The 23,238-nt window shown below is 50.3% G+C and overlaps 1 protein-coding gene across 3 annotated transcripts in view; it reads left to right on the top strand.

The window, feature by feature from the left end:
- Positions 1–14,727: 14,727 nt before the first annotated feature.
- PDGFRA (platelet derived growth factor receptor alpha) overlaps positions 14,728–23,238 on the top strand; it is a 51,433-nt gene continuing 42,922 nt past the window's right edge. The window contains exon 1 of one of the 3 annotated variants that reach the window (XM_066278756.1): positions 14,728–14,890. The gene's annotated coding sequence lies outside the window, so the exon portion shown is untranslated. Of the gene's footprint in view, positions 14,891–17,599; positions 17,716–18,518; positions 18,640–23,238 lie in introns of those variants that run through there. The other 2 variants (XM_066278757.1, XM_066278758.1) reach the window with 2 other exon arrangements.

Here is a 23,238-nt window from a genome sequence, read left to right as displayed (position 1 = left end):
AATCGAACCCGGGACTTCCGCACACCAGGCTGACGCTCTACCACTTAGCCAACCGGCCAGGGCCGACTTTTTATAATAAAAACAGACTTCCATCTCCCCTTGTCTAAAAGACTTTGGGGAAGGTCTGACCTGGTTGCTTAATTGCTGAAGTTGTAAATTCATAATTTTGGCAGCTTTGTCTTTTTCTTTCTTTTGAATAGTTTTAGATAGTTTATCAGCCAGAATTACCAGTTTATTAGTATGCAGGGTCAGCCAGTTTTATTTGTATTGTTTAATCAGTTATAAGGTCTTCATCTAGTCCTTCTAAAAATCCTGAATTTAGTAGGGGATCATTTTGACGAGCTTCACAACAGTCTAGAGGCAGATCTGAGTATTATTTGAAACTTTCAAGGAAGTCAAGTACTGGTTCATCAGGTTCTCTTGCGTTGCTGGGTCTTGGCTCAATCCATTTTCCAGGGAAAAAATGTCAGGTATGGTTCGGTATAGTTGGCAGGCTAATTCCCTGCATTTTTTCTGGTCTGGTTCTGTGTGTTTCAAAAAGTGCTTTGCAGGGGCTTCCCAGCTGACCTTACATTGATTCTGATGCTTTCCTCTCAGAAGCCAGTAGGAACAGATCAGAACAGCCAAGATCATATGTTTTAAGGGTTAAGTCAAATTCCTTTGTGAACCCATCAGGGTCCTGGAGAGGGCCAGGGGAATCTTTAGTATATTTCTTAATCCTGTTCTAATCCATGGAATGTGTACAAGAGCTGGTTCCCTCTGCCTGACTGACACCCGCTTCTCTCCAAGGGAGCTGCCTGCGTTTCTACTCTGAGTCTCCCCTAGGACAGGAGGGAGCTGCAGTGGAGGAAGTGCAGAATAGATTCGAGAAAGGAGGAAAAAGAGTAAGCCAGACAACAAGATGAAAGATACAGTGGGACAGATGGAAAGGAGGGAAAAATGGGGTGTTGGTAGTGAGCAGCTTCAGAAAACCTCTTTAGCCCAGAGACAGCCTCTAAAGTTTTCTTAATAACATCCTGGGGAGAAAGTCTCTGTGTTAACATTTCAGAGCTTCAGTTTGCCAATTGAGGTAAGCCTCTCTTTCATTCAATTTGATTTTAGAGCTGGCTTTTCTCCCTTATGATGTGCATACAAAAAGTAAATTAATGTAGGTGTTAAAAGAACTTCAGTTCAGCCATCTTAAGCTGATACGGTTAAATCTTCCATTTCTGTACATACTTAACAAAAAAGGCTTTTAATGAATTGTGTATCTGCAGGAGTACTAGTGGGGGGCAAGGGTCTGGATGTTTGTTGCCCTTGGAGGCACAATCTTCCATGTTAATTTTAGTTTTCTTTTGAGGTCTGCAGAGTGTCAACAAGTTCCTAGGGATATTGTGTAGTGGGTTGAAGTGTGCTGTGTATGCAGTGAGACCCAAGGGTCTGTCGTTTCCCAGGTTCAACCCTCTTGTATGTCTCAGTCTCACTCCTCGGCTGTCTAGTACAACCATGAGGACTGAGAGTGTTAGGTAATCAGCCCTTATGTGTGTGTCCCCATATAAGTCAATTATTTAATTACAGTTGTATTGGAATACCCTATGAGGCCCTGCTCATTTTGAGGGGTACCCTCAAACACCTCCACATAGATTCCCAGTCACTTGAGAATACATGAAATTCGAGCTGGAGGGAGTAAATGCCCCTTATCTTCACAACTGAACAAGTTTAGATTCTCATTTATCTAGCACAAGGTTTTGTTCAGACTCACAGTAAGTTGTTCCAATTGAAAATTCAAAATTAAAAAACAGCCACCTTTGCCTGACCTGTGGTGGCGCAGTGGATAAAGCGTCGACCTGGAAATGCTGAGGTCGCTGGTTCGAAACCCTGGGCTTGCCTGGTCAAGGCATATATGGGAGTTGATGCTTCCAGCTCCTCCCTCCTTCTCTCTCTCTGTCTCTCTCTCACCCTTTCTCTCTCCTCTCTAAAATGAATAAATAAAATTTAAAAAAAAAACAAACAAAAAAAAAAACAGCCACCTTTTTTTTTTTTTTTTACACAGACAGAGTCAGAGAGGGATAGACAGACAGGAACAGTGAAATGAGAAATATCAATTATTAGTTTTTCATTGTGCATTGCGACACCTTAGTTGTTCATTGATTGCTTTCTCATATGTGCCTTGACCGTGGGCCTTCAGCAGACCAAGTAACCCCTTGCTTGAGCCAGCGACCTTGGGTCCAAGCTGCTGAGTTTTTGCTCAAATCAGATGAGCCCGCGCTCAAACTGGCGACCTCAGGGTCTCGAACCTGGGTCCTCTGCATCCCAGTCCAACGCTCTATCCACTGCGCCACCGCCTGGTCAGGCCAGCCACCATTTTTTAATTCCCACCCCTGAGTTATCTCAACCCTTATCTTTAGCCTGGGATATCTCTACTCTTAACCTTTAGTGCCACCCCCAAATTTTTTTTTTAAGAGCAGCTCAAATAATGCCAGGGTCTCTTACCTTAAAACAGGGAGATCTGAAATCCCAAGAATAACTCGCCCAAGTTCACCAGGACAAAGCGGGGAGCTGGGCACAGTGAGCCTGTGCTGTATCTCGTGCTGGGTCCAGGTCTGCAGGGTGGTCCTCAGTGGGCTTCTCTGAAATCCTGCCAGCTATGCCAAGTGAATGTCCATGAAAGTACATACAGCCTAAGAAGTCTTAAAAGAGTTTATTTGAGCCAAAATGATGACAGTTGCTAGGAAGCAAAATGTCAATGGATTGAGAAAATGCTCTGGAGAGTGCCAGTCTTGCAGCTTATTTTATACATTAGCATCAAAGGAGGAGATGTAAGGAGGGTTACATGACATTGTAGGGGAGGGACAAACTTTCCTCCACCCTCCAGATCCTTCTGGTTGGTCTAATAATCAAATAAACATCAGACAGACTAAGAGAAAACAACCACACTTAATACATACATATGTATGGGAACCCTGCATACATGAGAGTCCGAGACCCCAATGGAAAAAGCCAGTGGGAGAAAGGGAGATCAGGTATATAAGACATCTGTAAAGCCAGTAGGCGTGGCCACCATCACAGCTGCCTGGCCCATGCAGGTTCGCATTGGATTCGGACAGTCTGGTAAAGAGACAACAGAGCCAAAAACTGGTGGGTCATCCTCTTTAATCCTAGTTTGTACCCGGCGGGCAAGTAAAAACACACACTGGGCTCCAAAACCCACTCCTATCAGTGCTCACAAAGCTACTGACTTATCCGAGTTTCCTAGAATCAAAGGTTTCTAGCTCACCAGACTTATTCACCTCTGTTCCCCATCTCCTTCCTTCTCCCTGCACAAACTCTGCACAAACTGGCTTCTCCTTTAGCATTCTGCCATCTTGGCTGCTTCTCCTGGCCTCCTCCACATGGCCTCTCTCTGCTCTCCTTTTTCTGCTCTCTCCTCTAATGCTATTCTCAGGAACAGAGAGAGAGAGAGAGAGAGAGAGAGAGAGCGCGCTCCTGGTCTGCTCCACTTTATAGTGTAGAAATCCAAACCTTTAATCCAATATACAAATAGGGAAGTCTCTAATACAGAGTCACTTATCTGAGGCATGATGGGATTCCTCATGAGAGTGCACCACCCCACATCTAAAAGGGTGGGAAAGGCTTAGTCCTAAAACCAAGTCCCAGGCTACAAGGATCCTGCCTGCCCATAGACCGCCCCCAGCACACATTAATATCACCTGGGCGACGGGCTTCCATGTGGGCAGTGCCATCTTTAACAAAGTGAGCATAATATATTTTATCTGCCCAACAACATCCCTAGCTAGTGATGAGGTAAGGAGCGTTGGCAGCTTCAAAGAGGCATCGCAGGATGATAAGAAGAGCAGATGTGCCTCACCTGTGGTGGCACAGTGAATAAAGTGTGGGCCTGAAATGCTGAGGTTGCTGGTTCAAAATCCTGGGCTTACCAGATGTTGGGCAGATAAAATATATTATGCTCACTTTGTTAAAGATGACGCTGCCCACGTGGAGGCCATTGCCCAGGTGATATTAATGTGTATTGGGGGTGGGCTAAAGGCAGGCAGAATCCTTGTAGCCTGGGGTTTGGTTTTGGGATTAAACCTTTCCCACCCTTTTTTTTTCAATTCTTTTTTTTTTTAACTTTGCTTCTATTTTTTAATTATTTTTATTTATTTATTCATTTTAAGGGGGGGGGAGAGAGAGAGAGAGAGAGAGAGGAGGGGAGGAGCAGGAAGCTTCAACTCCCATATGTGCCTTGACTGGGCAAGCCCAGGGTTTTGAACCGGAGACCTCAGTATTCCAGGCCGACGCTTTTATCCACTGAGCCACCACAGGTCAGGCCTTTCCCACCCTTTTTAATGTGGGGTGGTACAATCCAATCATGCCTCAGAGAAGTGACTTTGTATTAGAGACTTCCCTATTTTGTATATTGGATTAGAGGTTGTGAAGCTACAATATAAAGTGGGGGCAGAACGGGAGCTTGCTCTCTTGATTCCTGAGATTAGCATTAGAGAGCAGAGCAGAGAGAGGCCACGTAGAGGAGGCCAGGAGAAGCAGCCAAGATGGTGGAGTGCTGAGTGAGAAGCCAGTTTGTGCAGTTTGCGCAGGGAGAAGGAAGGAGATGGGGAACAGAGGTGAATAAGTCTGGTGAGCTAGAAACCTTTGATTCTAGGAAATTCGGATAAGTCAGTAGCTTTGTGAGCACTGATAGGAGTGGGTTTTGGAGCCCAGTGTGTGTTTTGCTTGCCCGCCAGGTGCAAGCTAGGATTAAAGATTATGGCCCACCAGTTTTTGGCTCCGTTGTTCCTTTGTTGACTGTCCGAATCTAATGCGAACCTGCATGGGCCTGGCTGCTTTGATAGTGGTGGCCGTGGCTCCTGGCTTTACACCAGATCAAGGCACATATGAGAAGCAACTAGTGTGAGTTGATGCTTTCTGCTCCCCCACCCCTCCTCTCTCTCTCTCTCTCCTCTCTCTAAAATCAATAAAATAAAATCTAAAAAAAAAAAAAAAGAAGAAAGGCAGATGTTTAGTAAATAGAAGGTTTCCCTGCCCTATAGATAGATAAACAGAGGTTATCTCTGATAATCTCCCATTATGGGCAAGCCCTCTAATTCGATTTCTTTCAGGTAGTCGAGGGAGGGGATGTTTCTCTTGAGCTGGCTGCTAGTTGCCTTCAGTACAAAGCAATCTGTACACCATAGAACAGCGGTTCTCAACCTGTGGGTCGCGACCCCGGTGGGGGTCGAATGACCAAAACACAGGGGTCGCCTAAAGCCATCGGAAATATATATTTTGCGACCCCTGCCAGGGTCGCGACCCACAGGTTGAGAACCGCTGCCATAGAGGAACATCCTGCAGTAAACACCCCACAAAATCCATTGGTGGTAAGGGGGTAAGAGAAAGCAATGTGGGGAAATCTCTGAGCTTGGATAAAAAGTAAAATGGAGCCTGGTGGGTGGAGGTGCAGTGGATAAAGTGTCAACCTGGAATGCTGAGGTCCCAGGTTCGAAACTCATGAGGTTGCTGTCTTGATTGTGAGAGCATTCACATGATCCCATGGTCATTGGCTTGAGCCCAAGGTCACTGGATTGAGCAAGGGGCCACTGGTTTGGCTAGAGCCTCCGTCAAGGCACATATGAGAAGCAGTCAGTGAACAACTAAACTGTTGCAACTAGTGTGAGTTGACGCTTCCTGCTCCCCCACCTCTCCTCTCTCTCAAATCAATTAAATAAAATCTCAAAAAAAAAAAAAAAAAAAAAAAAAGAGGAAGAAGAGCAGATGCTTAGTAAATGGAAGTTTTCCCTGCCCTATAGATAGATAAAAAGAGGTTATCTTTGATAATCTCCTGTTATGGAGACTCATTAACAATGAGTTGATGCTTCTCATCTCTCTCCTTTCCTCTCTCTCTTTCATTAAGAAAAAAGTAAAATGGAGAGACATATAATTCCTTTATATTGCTAGGTATAGTTTAGTTAAAAAGTTAACATTTACAGCACGCAGAGATGGTATTCTGGGAAGAAGATGACAATGAGGGGTTCTCTGGTCTCTGGCAGGTTAGCTATGACCCGAGGGGTCTGGAGAAGGAGATGACTCTGACATTTCAAGGGTATGTTATCTGAGATGCAAAAAGACAACAGACAGGCTCACTTAGGGTCAAGATTGACCTTTGTCAAGAAAGCTACAGGCCTAGGACGTGACTTCTATCATAACCCATTTTTAGTTAGGAATTTTCATGTTCAGACTGTCCTATGTGGTGATTTTTTTTTTTAATTTTTTTTTTTATTTATTCATTTTAGAGAGGAGAGAGAGAGGGGGAGAGAGAGAGAGAGAGAGAGAGAGAGGAGAGAGAGACGGGGGGAGGAGCTGGAAGCATCAACTCCCATATGTGCCTTGACCAGGCAAGCCCAGGGCTTCGAACCGGCGACCTCGGCATTTCCAGGTCGACGCTTTATCCACTGCGCCACCACAGGTCAGGCCTATGTGGTGATTTTCAGCCTGAGTTTGTAAGGCCCACCATACAGGCTCCCCTGAGCTTTCCAGGTGTGTAGTATATGGCTCCTTTTCCAACCACAGAATCAAACTTGGCTGCATGTAACAGGTACATCCAATATAAAAGCCTTTACAAAATAGAATTTTATTTCTCCTTTATCTCAAGAAGATAGTAGGCTATCAGGGTCTGTTTGGAGGTTCACAGTCAGGGACTTCCCATTTATTACAACATTGTGCACAATTCTCATTTTTAAAGTTGCCTCATATTATAAGGTGGCTGTTGAAGCACCAGTTATACATCTGCTTTCCATCCGGCAGGAAGACTGGACTGAGAAGGGTGTGCCCTTTACTGTTAAGGATGCTTCCTGGCAGTGGATCCACAACTTCTGCTTCCATCCCAGAGGCCGGGAGTTATCTTCATTACCACCTCTAATTGCAAGAGAGACTGTGAAAGATTTTGTCTCAGGAAAAAACAAAAAAGCAGAACAAAACAAAACAGAGGCTCAGTTACTGAGAATGGAGAATGATTACTGGAGAATAATATGTAACCTTTGTCACTGCAATCATACATACATCTATATATCTATATAGATAGATACAATATGTCCCTGAAAGTGAGCTCTGCCTCAGTTTCTCCAGCTCAAGGTGATAGTTGGGAGTAGGGATGGTGACCTTGTAAAGTATCTTCAGGATAAGGAGCTGGCTTCAATCCCACCTAGGTCTTTGGGTGATCTGAAATCCAAATGTCGATACAAATGTATATATTATATTTAAGAGTACAAATGAGGGGAAAAATAATCTAGTATTGCCCATCATATATATAATAATTAAAGCTCTCATGTTTTCATAGAATGTTGTAATCACTCATACACACAAAATCTCCAGGTATGTCTGGCCAAGATTTATAATGTTGAATTTAGATGTTAAGAATAGACAGAGCTGTAAAATTAAACTAATTCACATTGTATGAAATTAGAGACAACAGCTGAGTTTTCAGGAGATAAAGATTCTTGGTTGTTTCTTCTGAGCATCTATTCTGCTCACCAGAAAATGCTGGAGTTACTTAATTTTTGTTCTGGATTGTCTTCTCATTGTATTCCTTCCTTCCTGAGCTCTTCCAAGTGGATTGTGTTTAAGAGCAGACTTGTCCTTTGCCTTCCCAAATTTGTGTTTCTTTTGTCTACCAACTGAGTAAACATCACCAGCTTTGGCCTAAGCCAGGGACTCTCCCTCACAGCTCACAGTCAGTCAAGAAGGCCCTGTATTCTACTTCCTTCTCTCGGATTCATTTTCTCCAAACCCCCTGCCACCAGCCCCAGGGCCAGAGAATCATATTACCGTGCTAGATAGATGACAGCAGGAACCTCCGTGCCACCTCCGTGCCTCCTGGCATCACCCATGCTGATCTTGCCTAAAATTCAACTCTACCCCTGTCCTGCCCTTCCTTAAAGTAACTCTGATAGTTTCAAAGAATTAAATCTAGACTCTTAACATGGCCTTAACAGTGGTTTTCAATATATTTACACTTGGGGACCGATGAAAATAGGAGTATGATTTCAGGGTCCACTAAGGTAGAAATCATCCTGAGCATAAGCGAATTTTACTAAGATCTCTGGGTCTATAATCTTCAGACAACATCAGGATGGCTAACTCTTGTGGACGTGCAGGAAATTTCTGGCGGATGGGTCTGCAGACCAGAGGTTGAAAAACACTAGCCTGGAAGGCTTCACAACCTGGCCTCTCTTGCCTCATAGGGACCTTTACAAATTCCAAATTCCAGCCATTCCAAATTTCTTTTATACCCTATGACCTTATGCTCTCTTTCCCCTTTAAGCCCATGCACATTAGATTCTTCCCCAACTAGATTCTAATTCCTCTTAGGTTCACAGGGATGTGGCTTCCCTCTAAGACAGTTCTCAACCTTTCTAATGCCATGACCCTGCAATACAGTTCCTCATGTTGCGGTGACCCCAAACCAAAAAATAATTTCGGTGGCTACTTCATAACTGTAATTTTGCTACAGTTATGATATGGAATGTAAATACCTGATATGCATTATGTATTTTCCGATGGCTTTAGGCGACCCCGCCGGGGTCGCGACCCACAGGTTGAGAACCGCTGCTCTAAGAGGTCCTCTCTGCCACACAAGTTGGAGTTAGGCTCCTCTTCTGTGTTCCAACATCACTGTGCACCTCCAACACTCGCTCACAGCACGATGTTGTAACGATGTTTAAACAATCGTTTGCTCAACTAGTATATAAATCTATGCAAGCAGGGCTGTATCCTTAGCATTTGGTGCAGAGTCTTGGGTATCTTAGGATAAGTAAATGTTTATTGTATTCAGTTGGCTTAAGACAAGCCTCTCAGGCAACTCAGGAGAACCCAGTTGTACACATTCTGGAGAATGTGGGGAGGTTCTGTGGCCCATGATTCAAGACTTTGCCGGGTCTGCCTTCTCCGGCTGTTTTCTTCATAACAGTCTCACAAAGAAATGCATGTTGTTCCAATGGATGCTCTCTCAATTCTCAGCAGTGAGACTACAATGGGGGAGACCCAGTGGCTAGATGAGAGTATCCTAGCAAATTCCTTGAAGGCAAGGACCATAGCCATTCTACTTACTCCTATATCCCTGATACCTACCAAAGGCAGATGCTCAATGAATGTTTCTTGCTTCAGTGAAGCAACTTTCTAAAGCTGACAAGAAATTCTGATTAGCACATGTCATATGTTTTTGATGAATTAAAAAGTAGAAAAAGAAACTCTTCCAAAACTGAGATTAGGAGAGAGTCTGGTAGGGGAAGATGGCTGCATGTGGGGTGCATGCATGGGACACCTTGCCCTACCATGTGAATTCTTTTTTTTTTTTGTATTTTTCTGAAGCTGGGAATGGGGAGGCAGTCAGACAGACTCCCGCATGCGCCCAACTGGGATCCACCTGGCACGCCCACCAGGGGGCGATGCTCTGCCCATCCGGGGCTTCGCTCTGTTGCGACCAGAGCCACTCTAGCGCCTGGAGCAGAGGCCAAGGAGCCATCCCCAGCGCCCGGACCATCTTTGCTCCAATGGAGCCTCGGCTGCAGGAGGGGAAGAGAGAGACAGAGAGGCAGGAGAGGGGGAGGGGTGGAGAAGCAGATGGGCACCTCTCCTGTGTGCCCTGGCTGGGAATCGAACCCGGGACTTCCGCACGCCAGGCCGACGCTCTACCACTGAGCCAACCGGCCAGGGCTCCCATGTGAATTCTTTAAAAGTCAGGGTGTCTGGCACACAACCCTGCAAGACACACAAGGGTTCCATCACTTATCTTCACCTTAAGTTCCCCAAGGCTTCAGCTTTCCTTCTTCCTTGCTTTGTTCTAGAGCCTCTGGTTTATAAGACCAGGCCTGTCTTCTCATTTTCAGTTGCTTTTTCTGATCTTCCCTGGTTTCACCACCTTCGTTCTGCCTTTCTGCCTGGGGCCCAGTTTTTGAATGAGCCTGAGACATTAGGCAGTAATAATTGGGAACTAAGTTGCCCCCTGCCCCACCCTTATGAAATAGAAAACTAGACAGACCTTCAGCCAGCTCTTGAGGCCAATTCAAGAGGACCAGAGATGAATGTGACAGGGACTCTGTCTGTGGAAATGCCTGAAGAAGAAAAAGAAAATGTATTAGCTTCTTATACATCATCTCATTTAATCTTCACAACAATCCAGACATTATGCCCATTGATACCAATGAGAAAAATGAGGCTCAGAGAAATGAGCTGCCTTGACCAGATCACAGTCACTGGGACCAGGATATGGTTAGGCAGACCCTGACACTGCTTTGTGCAAATTGCTTAACCCCCTGATTTTGTTTGCTCTTGTCGTAAATGGAGGCATTCATGCACAACCCAGAGGCTTGTTTTGGGAATTAAATAAAATAATACTCTGATTAAATAATGTGGCTCATATTCAAATTTATGTACCATAATTAATATAATTGTGGGACCCTGGTTCCAATGGCTTACTGATTTTTCACTTCACAGTGCCTCTCTGGGGGAAGCTTTTTTTTCTTCTCTTTCTTTCTTTCTTTCTTTTTTTATTTTATTTTATATCTCATGGCCTGCTGTACTTGCACTCCTGGGACTTCTAGAGGACAAGGCCCTTTCTTCAGTCAGGCTGACCTAAACAGAGCCAGCCCCTCCTTCCCCTCCCAGGCCACAGCTGTGAGTTGGAAAGCTGGATGGCTGAGGCCCCTAATAGAGAGCAGACCTCCCAATCTCCTCAGTCCCTCCTCCTCCCCTCACAGTGATTTTCAAATTAAAAGTAACTAAGAGCTAAGGCCTAAAGAGAGGCAGGAGGAGTAGGGGACACAAAAATATTAAGGAAGTGGGGCTCTCTCCCTAGGAAAAGGGTGTCAAAAGTCCAGATCCAAATCCAGACCTTTGCCACCTCTAACGATTGCCGGCCCAGCCCAGGTGGGCCGGTCACCAGTAGCCTACCATCAATAGCCCTTCCCGAGGTCTGGAAGGAGGCTGTGGTGTCAGGAACCCCAGGAGAAGGTGCAGCTGCTCACCTGCCCCAGGAAGCTGTTTCCTACTTCTCTCTGGAGACAAATCTCTAGAGAGAGAGAGCCCCAAGGGACCCAGAAGAGACTCTGCACCCCTAGGTCCAGCCAGCACCCGGAAGAAGAAATGTGCAAAGAGGTCTGGAGAGAGAATTGTCACCGCAAGTTACACACTCCAGGGAAGACCCTTTCAGAGAATTCCTCTGCCTTTTCCAAGACTTGTACGTCTCTGAATTCTGAGTGTGTAAGGAGGCTCGTAGCTAACTTCCAAGAGGCCTCTGGCTTGGTGAGACTAGAGGCAAGGGCTGAGTGCTCACCGGACTCCCCGCGGGGACCCTACATCTGTGCGCCACACCCATAAGCCTCCTCCCACTTATGGGAAGACCCATACGTCTTCCCCACGAAGGGTCCTTCGCTGGGCCTAAGGAGGCGGCTTGCAAGTCAACAATAGTCTGGGGTGGGGGATGGGGCAGCTAGCGCAGGTTTCTTTGGCAAACCACCGAACGGCCCTTTATTTTCAAATTGGGAAGCTAGAGCTGTGCCCCCGCCCCATCAGAAATCGCAACTTTGTTTACATGTGATTTTCACAACTAACGGCTTTGATAACTGCTATAACCCTAGGTCTTCTAAGGCAAAGGGACCCTTCAAAATTCTCCGAGGAAAGGAGAATTGGGGGGTGGAGCTGACAGCCGAGGAGGAGTAGAGTAGAAACAAAAAGCCAACTCAGCGGGAACGCCCACGAAAGCCGAAGGTGTGCCGCCCGAGCAGCAGCGGGGGACGCGGCACAGGGGGGAGGAAGAGCGAGTCTGGGAGGCAGGGCAGGGGAGATTCTGTTTTGCAGTGACCATTTTGACTTGGTTGTAAAAATTTGCGGGGGCACTCTTTTTGACGGCTGGCTCCACTGCATGTCTTTCTTTATACCCTCGCATCCAATTCCATGTCGCCGCGGGCCTGGACGTGCGAGGCCGCGCCAGCACCGCAGCTGTTCCCAAACCTCCCCGCCCAGCGCAGCGCCGGAGGTGGGCCTCTTTCCCGGAGGGTCACCGCCCAGACTCCTGGTTTGGGGAGAAAACCCTCGTTCTTAACCCACGATGGTTTCTCAAGGAAAAAACACAAAGGGTTGAAAACCAAAATCCGGGTGCGGGCTGGGACTCGCACAGCTGCACAGGCCGGGGCGAAGGTCACTCCCCGGGGCGCGCGGGGCGGCCCGGTCCCCCGCGATGCCTGGGAAGAAGCCGACATAGAGGAGACAAGACCCCGCACTTCACGTGGACCCGTCGCCGCTCCTTCCCGGCTGCGGCACCAGGACCGCCCAGGACCGCCGGCGTCGGGGGAGCAATCTGGAAGGATCTTAGAACAACACCGGCAGAGAGCGGCCAGGCCGGCCTCGCCCCCGCCCCGCCCGCCCGCCCGCGCGCCCGCTGCGCCGCGCAGACCCGACCTCTCCAGAAGTCCCGGAGCGTCTCCGAGGGCGGACGGCAGGATTCAAACCCGCCTATGAGCGGTGGGAGGGGCGGGCGAGTGGGGGCTGCGGGCAGGACTCGGATTAAGGAACGAACCGCCTCTCGCCGTGGGCCTCCAGCCCGGAGGTTGCTCCCGACTAGTGGGTTTATTTTGATTTTGCTGGGAAGGCAGATGTTGACCTCTCTCCAACTTCGCTCGGCCCAGACTCGGCGACATCTTCCCCCAACCATTTGTTTCCCTGCGCCACCCCCCACCGGTGCGCCAGCTCAGGAGTCAGCTCCCCGGACCCTTAAACCTTCTGGAATGTCACACATGGAAATCTTTAGCAAATGTTTGTTAATGATCATAACAAAGGCATCATTCAAATTAGGCAGGTAATTACTACCAGAAGGACAACTGGGTGCTCACTTGCTCATCCGTTCGCTCTGCTTTAAACTTGCAGGAGTTAGGGCCCGAAGACACCCGCCCGGCCCCCTTTCACAGGCCCCTTAAGCGTCTCCGAAATGAACTGTGAAGTTACTTTTTGTGGGCGGGAGCGCTGGGGTCCTGCCTTCAGGAGACTTTGGTGCCACAATGCTGGCACTTTCCCGGTCGCAGAGCAGGCCTTCCTGGGTTGCTCCCTGCCTCGCCTTCGACCCTCTTGGGTCTTTGATATAAAAACCTAGATCTCAACGTGTTTTTATTAATAGCATGAAAGCCAGCACCCGTTTCCCCCCTATTATTCCGCACTCTAATTTTTATGGGGGTCGTTAGTCGCCGTTCGTTGTCTACAAACATTACGGTATCCTGTTAGCATTCCGAACAAGGGGCTGTTCTTATATTTGCCTTCAATGATTTCCTGAAGGAACATGTGGAAGTAATAGTGAGTAGTGCAGTCACCCGAACTGAAGATGCACGAAAGGCGGGTGCGCAGAAGGGCTAGGGAACGGGGCCTTTGGCCCAGCCCCAGGCGTATTCCCGAGCCGGACACCACGGGAGCCCGTCCCAGTTAAGAACTGCACCCCTCGGTGTATTCTTTGTGACCCTCCTCTGCCCGCTGTCACGGGCCCACCCTCCTGATGAGGGAGAAGGAGATGGCTGGCCAACGTTCCGTTCTCAGCTGGCCCAGGGAATTCTGAATGTGGTGGACTGGGGGTAAAGGATACCCCCCCACACCCAACAAGAGAATTCAAAACTGTAGTAGGAGGGGAGGTTAGTACGCGCCCCTCCCCCGCCCTCGCCTGGAAGCGCCACTCCGCCCAGGTCTGGTTCCTGGAGCGTCAGCGCCCCCTTTCCTCCGCGAGCAGGATCGTTCTCTTGCTTCGCGATTTGGGAATAGGGTTCGGGGCTCCGCTCTTAACCCCATGACCTTGGAAGGGTTGGACCCAGGCGGTGGGAGGCAGCTCGCGGAGGATTCAAATGCACCGTCCCCCCTGAACGCGGAAGAGGCGGGGATGAAGTGGAGGATTCCCCCAAAGCCCAAGCCGTGAGCCTTTTTATGTACCTGATAGAAACCAGGGCAACCTCGCCCAGATAACCCCGAAAACAAAGGCACGACAAGATAAGTGGCTCCAAGGGGGTAAAGGTCATTCTGTCGAGAACGTTCCAAACCTACGTAGACTCTAGATTCTTTGTACCCGTTTTCAAAAAAAAACCAAAACCCAAAAACGAATACCCCTCCCCCCCTCCATCCTCACCATCTTCATATTGGACTCAACAGTTTGTCTAATCTCTTTAAAGGATTAACAAGTACACGACACTTTCCCTAAAAGACCTCAGGTTCGAAACGACGCGGTCGCTTGGAGACTCTTATGGAAGGCCCTATTTCTAGATGGGCTGGGAATTTCTACAGAAGGGACACTTTTCGATTCCAGATTTATATTTTTTTCTGAGGATTATGTGAGATTTTACGTGTCGTTTTTCTTCCTTTCGAAGAGAATGCTAGGCAATAGAGCGGCGTAGGGAAATACCACCCATATCAGGAGGCAAACTCATTCTGAAAATGATGGGCAGTGTGTATTTTCACGGACATCTTTCCCGTTAGAGAATCAACACCTCCCCCTTCCACAACCACCACCCCATCTGGTCTGCTTCTCCCCGCCCCCCAGTTGTTGTCGAAGTCTGGGGGTTGGGGCTGGACCCCCTGATTGCGTAAGAGCCAACGCGAAGGCACAGCTAGGGAGATTCAGAACGCGCAGTTCCAGGCGCTTTTATTTTGAAGAGGCGAAGGGGGGTGGGGCTTCATTTCCTGACAGCTATTTACTTAGAGCAAATGATTACTTTTAGAAGGATGGACTATAACATTGAATCAATTACAAAACGCGGTTTCTGAGCCCATTACAGTTGGAACTAGAGGGAGAGAAACAGAGGAGGAAACCAGAGGGGAGAACTGGAGGCCGTGGACATACTTTTTACTGCATATGTAGGATTTTCATTGCGAACTGACATAAGAGGAGAAGGTAAGGGAGAAGAAAAAACTGATTTTTGTTTCTAAGAGAAGTCCCTGTCAGGCCCTTTGGGCTAAAAGTGGAGTAACTTCACTCAAACTTTGGGCAATGAGAGAAAAAAACACAATTGGAGTTGAATTCTAGTGGAGTGTCCAGAGTAATTTATTTTGAATAAACTTCACTTGGAGAGAAGATAACCATGGAGTTGGAAAGTCTAGGGATTAAAAAAAAACACACCAAAAAACACTTTCCAGACCTATTTTTAAAAGCAGTGTTTTTCTAACAACTCGTATGGCCTCCCAGAGAAATTGTTCAGGCTTACATTTTTGAGGTTTCTTTTGGGACGGGGTGGAACTCGTGTATACTGGGACGAGCACCAAGCAATGCTGGGAGTGGGGGCAGAGGTGTTTGCCCTCTTTTTGGCAGTGGATCCTGGAAGGCGACAGGTTTTTAATGAGTATTTTCATTCCTCGCTCGCGGTTTGGCGGGACAACTACGGTGGCGTGGAGCGCTGCTGAGACACCGGGAGAGGTGGGGAGGGAAGAGTGCCGAGTGGGGCGCGGGAGGGATTGCGGGGCGGGTAGGAGTGAAGGGCTCGGCTGGAGGAGGCCGGACCTTGGGTGCCCGCCGGGTGCGATCGGCGCCGGCTCAGGACGCGTAATTACTGGACGGTGCAGTAGCGGCTGTGAGCTGGGGCTCGACTCGGCGCAGCCGTGGCGGCTGCAGGACAAGCAGCGGGGGCGCAAACTCGTGCGAGGGTTTGGGGCGCTCCCCAGCGGTTTGTGGGATCCGTGAAGTGCGAGGCAGAGAGGACGCCAGCCCCGCAGAGCGCTCGCGTTGCGCGCCCTAGCGCCGGGGCGTCGGCGGCGCGGGCGGGCGGGCGGTCTGGAGTAATGACAAACACATTTGGCCCCGAGTGAAGAAGTCGTCGTCGCCTCGCATTCCAGCAACTGGGATTTGAGGAATTTCGAACCGCGCTCCAAGGGGCCCTCGTTTACGCTGTGCTCCCCACCACTGCCCGCCTCTGCGGGGCCCCCGTCCTCGGTGGAACCGTTTTTGCAAAACTCAGAGCCTTGCTGCTACCCAGTTCACACTACAGAAAGGACAGAAGTAAGGTCGCCAGAAAAGCGCCCGACTTCTTGTGGGGAAGTTAGGGATGACTCGGAATGAAGAAATTCGGTTCCAGGTAAGACAGAGGGAGGCCAGCCATCTTCCCCGCGCCGCTTCGGGCACCGAAGCCCTGAACCTCCCTTTCACACCCCTTTCCGCGCGGGGATGCGTGGCACTCGCCTCCGGCTCTTAGCGCTGCGCTGCTCTATCCTCTCCAGCGTCCCCCGTCTCTATTCCGGTCTCTGCTCAGGCCTCCGTTCTCCCTGCTCTGTGAAGCGGTCTCCTGCGCCTCTCCTTCCTCTGCCGTCTGTCCCCATGGAAATCGGCTTTTACGCGTTAGGTTAACTTTTCCCCACAGCGCATGGGGAGCAAGCGACTTCCACTTGGCTCGGAAACCACTGGGAACAGCGATTCTGTTCGGAGAGGGTGGTTGCAGCCAGCTCAAAGCGAGAGGGAGTGTGGCCCGTCCCGAGGACGACGGCTCGAGGGGGCCAGGAGTCCCGGCCGCCCGGCCAGGTGTGCGGAGCTGCCAATCGCCTGGCTAAGCGTCTCGGCTGGGAAGGAAGTTCTGTGCTGTCTGTCGGCCGGCGGTCTCTCCCGCAGCCAAAACGCCGGCCCTGCTTCTTGCTCCCCCGTCCCCACTAAGACATTGGGATGTACAGAGAGACTGTCTGGAACAACTTGCCCCTCATCGCCGAGTGAGGGGCAAAGCCGGGCTGGAAAGGGAGCGCGAATGGCCCTTATCAGGTCCGGGCTGCCCCGCGCCTGACCGGGCTGGTCGGTGTGGGAAATGGCTTTTTGGCTCCACAGCCTAATTGCTCAACGTTTTGGACCGCCTCGCTTCGCCGCGGTCGCTCCCGACCAGAGCTAGGCAGCTTTTTAGAACAGGAAGAGGCATTCAGGGTAAATGGGCGCGACAGTCGTCCGCAGAGCTCTCGGGACAAACACTCGGGAGTCCAGCGAGCCCCGGGGCCGCTGGAGGGGAGGAAGAGGCGCCCCGGGCGTGCGCACCTAGCCCACCGCCGCGCTGGCTCCGGTTTTTACACCCCCAACCCCCATCTGACCCGCTCGGCCTCTGCTGCTGCTGCTCTGCATCTTTTCCCTCTTTCCCGCCCCCCTAAACCCCCTTTCCACAATTCTCACGGTAAGGGGGCTCCCCGCTCGGCGAGGGCCCGATCAGCCTCACTTTGCCGCCCTGCCTAGTCCTTGCTTTGGGGTCTCACAGTCTTGCTTTTGGTTTGACCCTAGTGTAGCTGTTCTCCAGGACTGGAATCCTGAGTGCGAGGGGGCAGGCAGAGGAAGGGGGTGGGGTGGGGGAGGAGACGCCGGCGAGGAACCGCAGCTGACCCTCTGCCCTCGCACCAGCCTTACAGAGACCGAGAAGGACCCTAAGGAGAGCCCCAGCACCCAGCGCCCGGCCCCAGGTCCGCTTTCCTCTCCGGGCGCGGGCTGGGGAGGGGTGGAAGGGGAGGGGCATCGGGCTTGGCTTTCCAGCTGCAAACGCGTCTGGCGCCGCGGCGGGCGGGTTTTGTGCCTCCTGGGGACCGGCCGTGGGCGGCGCGCAGCGCTGGGACGCGTCCTGGGGACGTGGTGGTCAGCGCCTTGCCTCAAACTCCAGCGGTGAGGGACTCATCTGGCCTCTGTGAAACTGCGAGACAGTTACATGTTGCTGATGGAAAAGTAGCAATTGCGGAGAAAGAGCTAAAAGCCTGCTCCGTGACTGAAAGGTGCGGCCCTCAGCGTCTCTGGCGTCTGGTTTCGCGGGGTCCTCCAGCAGCATCAGCTGTCGGGGGCCACGCGGGACGGTCTCCCCGGTGCGCTCCTCCCGGGGTTGCAGGGTGGGGGTGCAAACTGCTTTTGTCCATTGCGTTCTAGTCTGGGCTCAGCCAGTGCTAGTCCTTTGCTGAATTTGCTCGGCGGCATTTCCTTTTGTTTAAAACTGAACAGTGAGCCAGGGGTCGGTATAAGTGTAATGGAGGGGATAAAAACGACTACGGCCTTGGGGCGCTTTTTTCTCGTCTTACTGCAGTTTCCCTTCCTCTCGAAAGTGGAGCAAGAGGCGCAGGCGGGTGCAAGTGTGTGCCGGGTAGCCGCGGCGAAGGCGAGCGTCGGGCACGGGGGTTACCGGAGGAGGCTGGATTCTTAAGAGCCGAGGGGGGCGCAGTGTCGGACTGATCGCCGGGGCCTTCTCAGCCAGCAGCTGCCCGCGGCCGTGTCGCTTTCGGGCCCATAGGAGGCGCTGGCGCGCGGCTGTAACCCTAAACCCCCGGGTTTTCTCCTTCCACCCCTCCCGGCCCCACTCCCTCCACCCGGCCCGGCCCCCTCCCAGGTCTCAATCGAAAACAATGCAAACTCTAAGCGTCTTGCCTGGAGCGTAGCGGCCGCTGCAGCTCTGAGGCCAGGAGCGCGACGCGCCAGGGCACAGAGCGGGCGATAATCGCCACCATCCGCCGGGTGACCGAGCCGCGGCGGGCGTGGAGGTCTCGGGAGGGGGAGCGGCTGGCGCCCTGTACGTGTGTGTGTGGCGGGGCAGAGCGCTGGACGGTGTTAGCGCGGAACCTCCCGGGCGAAGGTGGACGAGCGGCAGTCGGGGCTGCGCTGTCGGGCACTTGGAGCTTGAGCCGCCGACGGGAGAGCGGGCAAGCCAGCGGGTAAGATTTGCGGGGCGGCAGCGCCCTCTAGCGGGCCCCCGGAGCGGTACCGCTTTCCGCCAGCCTCCGGCGGTTGGCGCTGCTGTGGAGTCGGAGCGCCCAGCTGAGACCAAGGGGTCCCCACAAAGACTAACCCGGGTCACCTTTTCTCCTTCTGGGGACCTCGCACAGATGCCTCGCAGGCACTGGGTGGGCCCGGGAGGCGCTGAATGGGCGGTAGGGAGCGCAGGTTCTCAGGTTGGGGATGCGGATGGGGAGTCATAATAATTAAATGTGGGGGGAGCGGAGGACCGCGAGAATTAGAGGGTTTTGGGAGCTTGTGGGGGGAAGAGGAGGGTAATAGCCGACATTTGTTTTCCAACCCCTCGCAAGTCCCCCTGCTGTGTGGGCGGCTTGTTGCTGTTGGTTTTACGACCCCGCGTCATTGTGTAACGGGAACAGTCGTTTCCAGTTAGCCGGCGATTCCCGGGCTGCGCGGCTGTCGCGGCCCCCGCAGCGCTGGCTTACGAGGGGTGACAGTGGCGTGCGAACATATCTGCACAGCGGCTGGGGCGGCGTTGCGGCCCCCACCCCGGGCTGCCCACGTGACTTCCCTCCTCGAGTGGGCTGAAACTCGGATGGGGAGAGCGTTGGCTAAACAAGATCCTGAACTACTCAGCCTCTGGCTTTTCCTGCTGAACTTTTGCGGCCTGGGGTGGCAGCATCGTCTCCTGGCTCCCTGGCTGCCTCTGCTCGCAGAGATGATGGTGTTGCTGCCTGTCCCCTGAATTCTCCTGGGCCCCCGTGGAGAGTTTCAGAAACAGTTTTCCCATTCCTGCTTCCATTCTGTGGACTTTGAACCGAGGCCATCACGAAATCCAAAAGTACAATCTAAGAAAGGACGAGATTGGAAGTTAAGATTTGGGACATTTTAGGCTAAAATGTCCCACAGAATTTGCAGGGGCAGCTAAATCCTCAGGAACCCGGGACACACGTCCTTGGACCAACACTGCCATCTGCTGATCACACTTGAGAACTGCAGCGACCCTCTGCGGGAATGAGCTTCGCGGAGAGTCAAAGCAAGTACTGACATTAGGAAGGTGCTTTTTTTCTTTTATTTTTTACCCGGGAAAAAGGGAAAGATGACCGATGAACTTTTTCTACAAAGCTGCAAGAATTTTTCTACAAAGCTGAAAGATCAGCATTTATTTTGTGGATCTTTGTGTAGTTTTTTATTTTAGTTGTTAATTCTCAGTATATCAGAGAATTTGCATTTCCCTTTTATTTATTCATTTTTAGAGAGGAGAGAGAGACAGGGAGGGAGAGAGAGGATAGAGAGAGACAGAGAGAGAGAAGGGGGGAGGAGCTGGAAGCATCAACTCCCATATGTGCCTTGACCAAGCAAGCCCAGGGTTTTGAACCGGCAACCTCAGCATTTCCAGGTCGACGCTTTATCCACTGCGCCACCACAGGTCAGGCACTTCCTTTATCAGTGAAGCCCTAGTGTCAGAGAATTGGTGATCTGCAGCTCAAGGGTACTACAAGCTGCTACATTTAAGGTCGTCCTATTAAGAGCAACACCAGTTTGGTGACAATCGAAAGGAAATGTCATTCTAGTTAGCCTCCATGGTTAAATGTCTGGTGCAGGGGGAGCAAAAAGGATTATGAACTCACATTGCCCCACAAAATGCTTCCATGTAAAAATATTCAAGCACCCACCCACCACTGGAATGTCTAATGGCGCTCAGGGAAATCAAAACAACAAAACATGGTTTGCTAGGGTATAGATCCTGGTCAACACACCCTCCCTGAAGTTACCACCAGGGTAGACAGGCACTTGGATTGCCTGGGCTGAAGTTATGAGACTGAGTACAACATTTGTCAGAGGAAAAAAACAGGATATATAATTTTCACAGTTAGAATTAACTCAGGAGAGCTGAAATTAACTAAACCTCGGAAATCTGAATCTTGAAGTGGCCAGTGGCTTTTGGGACTGTGAGAACGTCTCCTGTGGCCTTTAATCATGCCAGGGTGGGGTGAAGTTCAAAATTCATTGGCTCTGCAGTGGGTGCATTGTGCAGTTGGTGACCGGGAATAACGCTGAACTCTGACTTCTGGAACCAGGACCCTCGCATTGCCTGCTGCCTGTTTGCTCTCTAGCTCAGCACGTTGTCTTTGCTTATGGAGTCAGGCTCACTGGCTCTTTACTTCTCCTTCTGGGGCAAGATGGCAACCTGTTAAAGAGACAGAATCGTGGCTGCAAACGGATTTGTTTCTCTGCTTATGTGGCTGTACATTGGCTCAGCTTAAATTAGTCTGGAGAGCTACACTGAGCCTGGCAGAGTGTGGGCTCATACCAGCTTCTCCACTCGGTAGATGATGCAGGACAATCAGTGCTCGTGGCCTCTGGGGCTCGACTCTCTCAGGAAGGGGACACTGATGTCGCTGCCCTTGACATCCCTCTCATCTAAAACATCTGAAGAGTCTGCAGAAAAGGGAGTCAATATGAAAACCAATAGCTGTAGTTTCCAAAGCAATTAAACTATATCATTTAGTCTTCACAATAATGTAGCTAGCAAGTCAGGTGTTGACAGAAGAAGAGACTGAGGTTCAGAGAGATGAACTAAGTGTCAGATATGGGATCAGAGACTAGTCCAATGCTATTTCCATCGTATCGTCTGAGAGAAGGAATGGGGAAGACAAGAGAATGGTGTGTGTGGAAGGCAGGTTTTGTGGGGAGGGTCACAAGTCCTTGCTTGAAATTGAGCGTGGCAAAATGTTTTTGAGTTGTATTTTTTTTTTTTAAAGAATAGTAACTTTTTTTTAATTTTTTTAATTTTATTTTAGAGAGGAGGGGGGGAGAGAGAGAGAGAGAGAAAGAGAAGGGGGAGGAGCAGGAAGCTTCAACTCCCATATGTGCCTTGACCAGGCAAGCCAGGGTTTTGAACCGGCAACCTCAGTGTTTCCAGGTTGACACTTTATCCACTGCGCCACCACAGGTCAGGCTTGAGTTGTATTTATAGAAATTTGAGGTCAGAAGTCTAACATATAGTTGGCATGAGAGAGAAATGATTGTGATTTTTAAAAGAAGCTTTGAATGAAATTTTTTTTTTTTCTTTTACAGAGACAGAGAGTCAGAGAGAAGGATAGATAGGGACAGACAGACAGGAATGGAGAGAGATGAGAAGCATCAATCATCAGGTTTTCCTTGCGACACCTTAGTTGTTCATTGATTGCTTTCTCATGTTTTGACCGTGGGGCTACAGCAGATCGAGTAACCCCTGGTAACCCCTTGCTTAAGCCAGCGACCTTGGGTCCAAGCTGATGAGTTTTGCTCAAACCAGTAGAGCCTGCGCTCAAGCTGGCGACCTTGGGGTCTCGAACCTGGGTCCTCCGCATCCCAGTCCAATGCTCTATCCACTGCGCCACTGACCGGTCAGGCTGGATGAAATTTATTATACCTCCTTGTAGAGTGGTTTGTTCTTGCTGATTCATCACGTGCCGTGTTTCTCTGAATTTGTAATGTCAGTGACTTACATTTGCACATCTGACTTTTGGATGAGGTCTGGAGAGGGAGCACTCATTGAGGATGAGCTTTTACTCCCAGACTAGAGAAACATGGAGTAAAACAAGGCTCGTAGAGGTTGTCACTACAGGGTCACCAGGCAGGGAAGCCTCCATTCTCTGGCTGTTTTACATTACCTCCCAGTAGGGCAAACACTGCTATTACTCACCAGTAAATGAGTAACAATACGAAACTTCACAAATCCGCTTGGATTTCTAGCCAGGCAACCACTCTTATCAGAGAAAGGAGTTTGAAATCTAAGCAAACACATGTTGACTCTCAGTATTGGCATCATTATCGCTCGCTCCCAGGCCCTGTTTTCATTGCCCACTTTGTATGTCAGTAAGTATCCTACCTGGCAGCGGGTCCACTGTATCTGGACGCACAGAAGGAAATCTGGTGGGGCCTGGCCGGGGCAGAACGATGCTCAGAGCCTGCCTTGTAAAAGCGGCAAGCCCTGCTCTTGAGCTGGGGAATGCTTTAAAGATGCGTTGTTGGCAAGCCCTGCTAAAGAAATACAGGATATAAATGTGATAAAACCCAAGACAGCAAGCTGGCGCTGGAGGACTCCTTTGAAGTTTGCTAAGTGGATTATCAGTGGGAGGCTGATATATATATGTACAAACACACAAGCCCTCGCTGCTAATTGAGGTAAATCAGGCTGGCCATCCTGCCTCTGGGGCCCGCTGTGCCCATCACAGCCGCAGTGTGGACCCTGCTCCCCAGGCACACGCCAGGACTGTCAGAAGCCCCCAGCTGGCCAGCCCTGTGCGAACTGTATTCGGATTCACAGCATTGCAATTGTGCTGCTCTCACTGTGGCGAGCAGAGAGGAAAAGCAGGGCCCCACTTTGTGTTAGGAAATAGTTGGAAGTGGGGGAGGGGATCACACAGGCTGAATCGCTGACCTTCCCTTGAGAGAGACCATATGGTAGATCGGAGCAAGCATGGCTTTTGCATCACACTGCATTTGTGTTAGAATCCTGGCTTTGTCACCAGCTGTGTGACTTCTGGTCATTTGCTAAACCTCTCTGGGATTCAGCTGACACTTCTTAA

This window comes from Saccopteryx bilineata, chromosome 5 (genome assembly GCF_036850765.1).
Source record: "Saccopteryx bilineata isolate mSacBil1 chromosome 5, mSacBil1_pri_phased_curated, whole genome shotgun sequence".
In the NCBI taxonomy this organism is placed as follows: domain Eukaryota; kingdom Metazoa; phylum Chordata; class Mammalia; order Chiroptera; family Emballonuridae; genus Saccopteryx; species Saccopteryx bilineata.
This window is presented reverse-complemented; position numbering and strand designations above follow the sequence as displayed.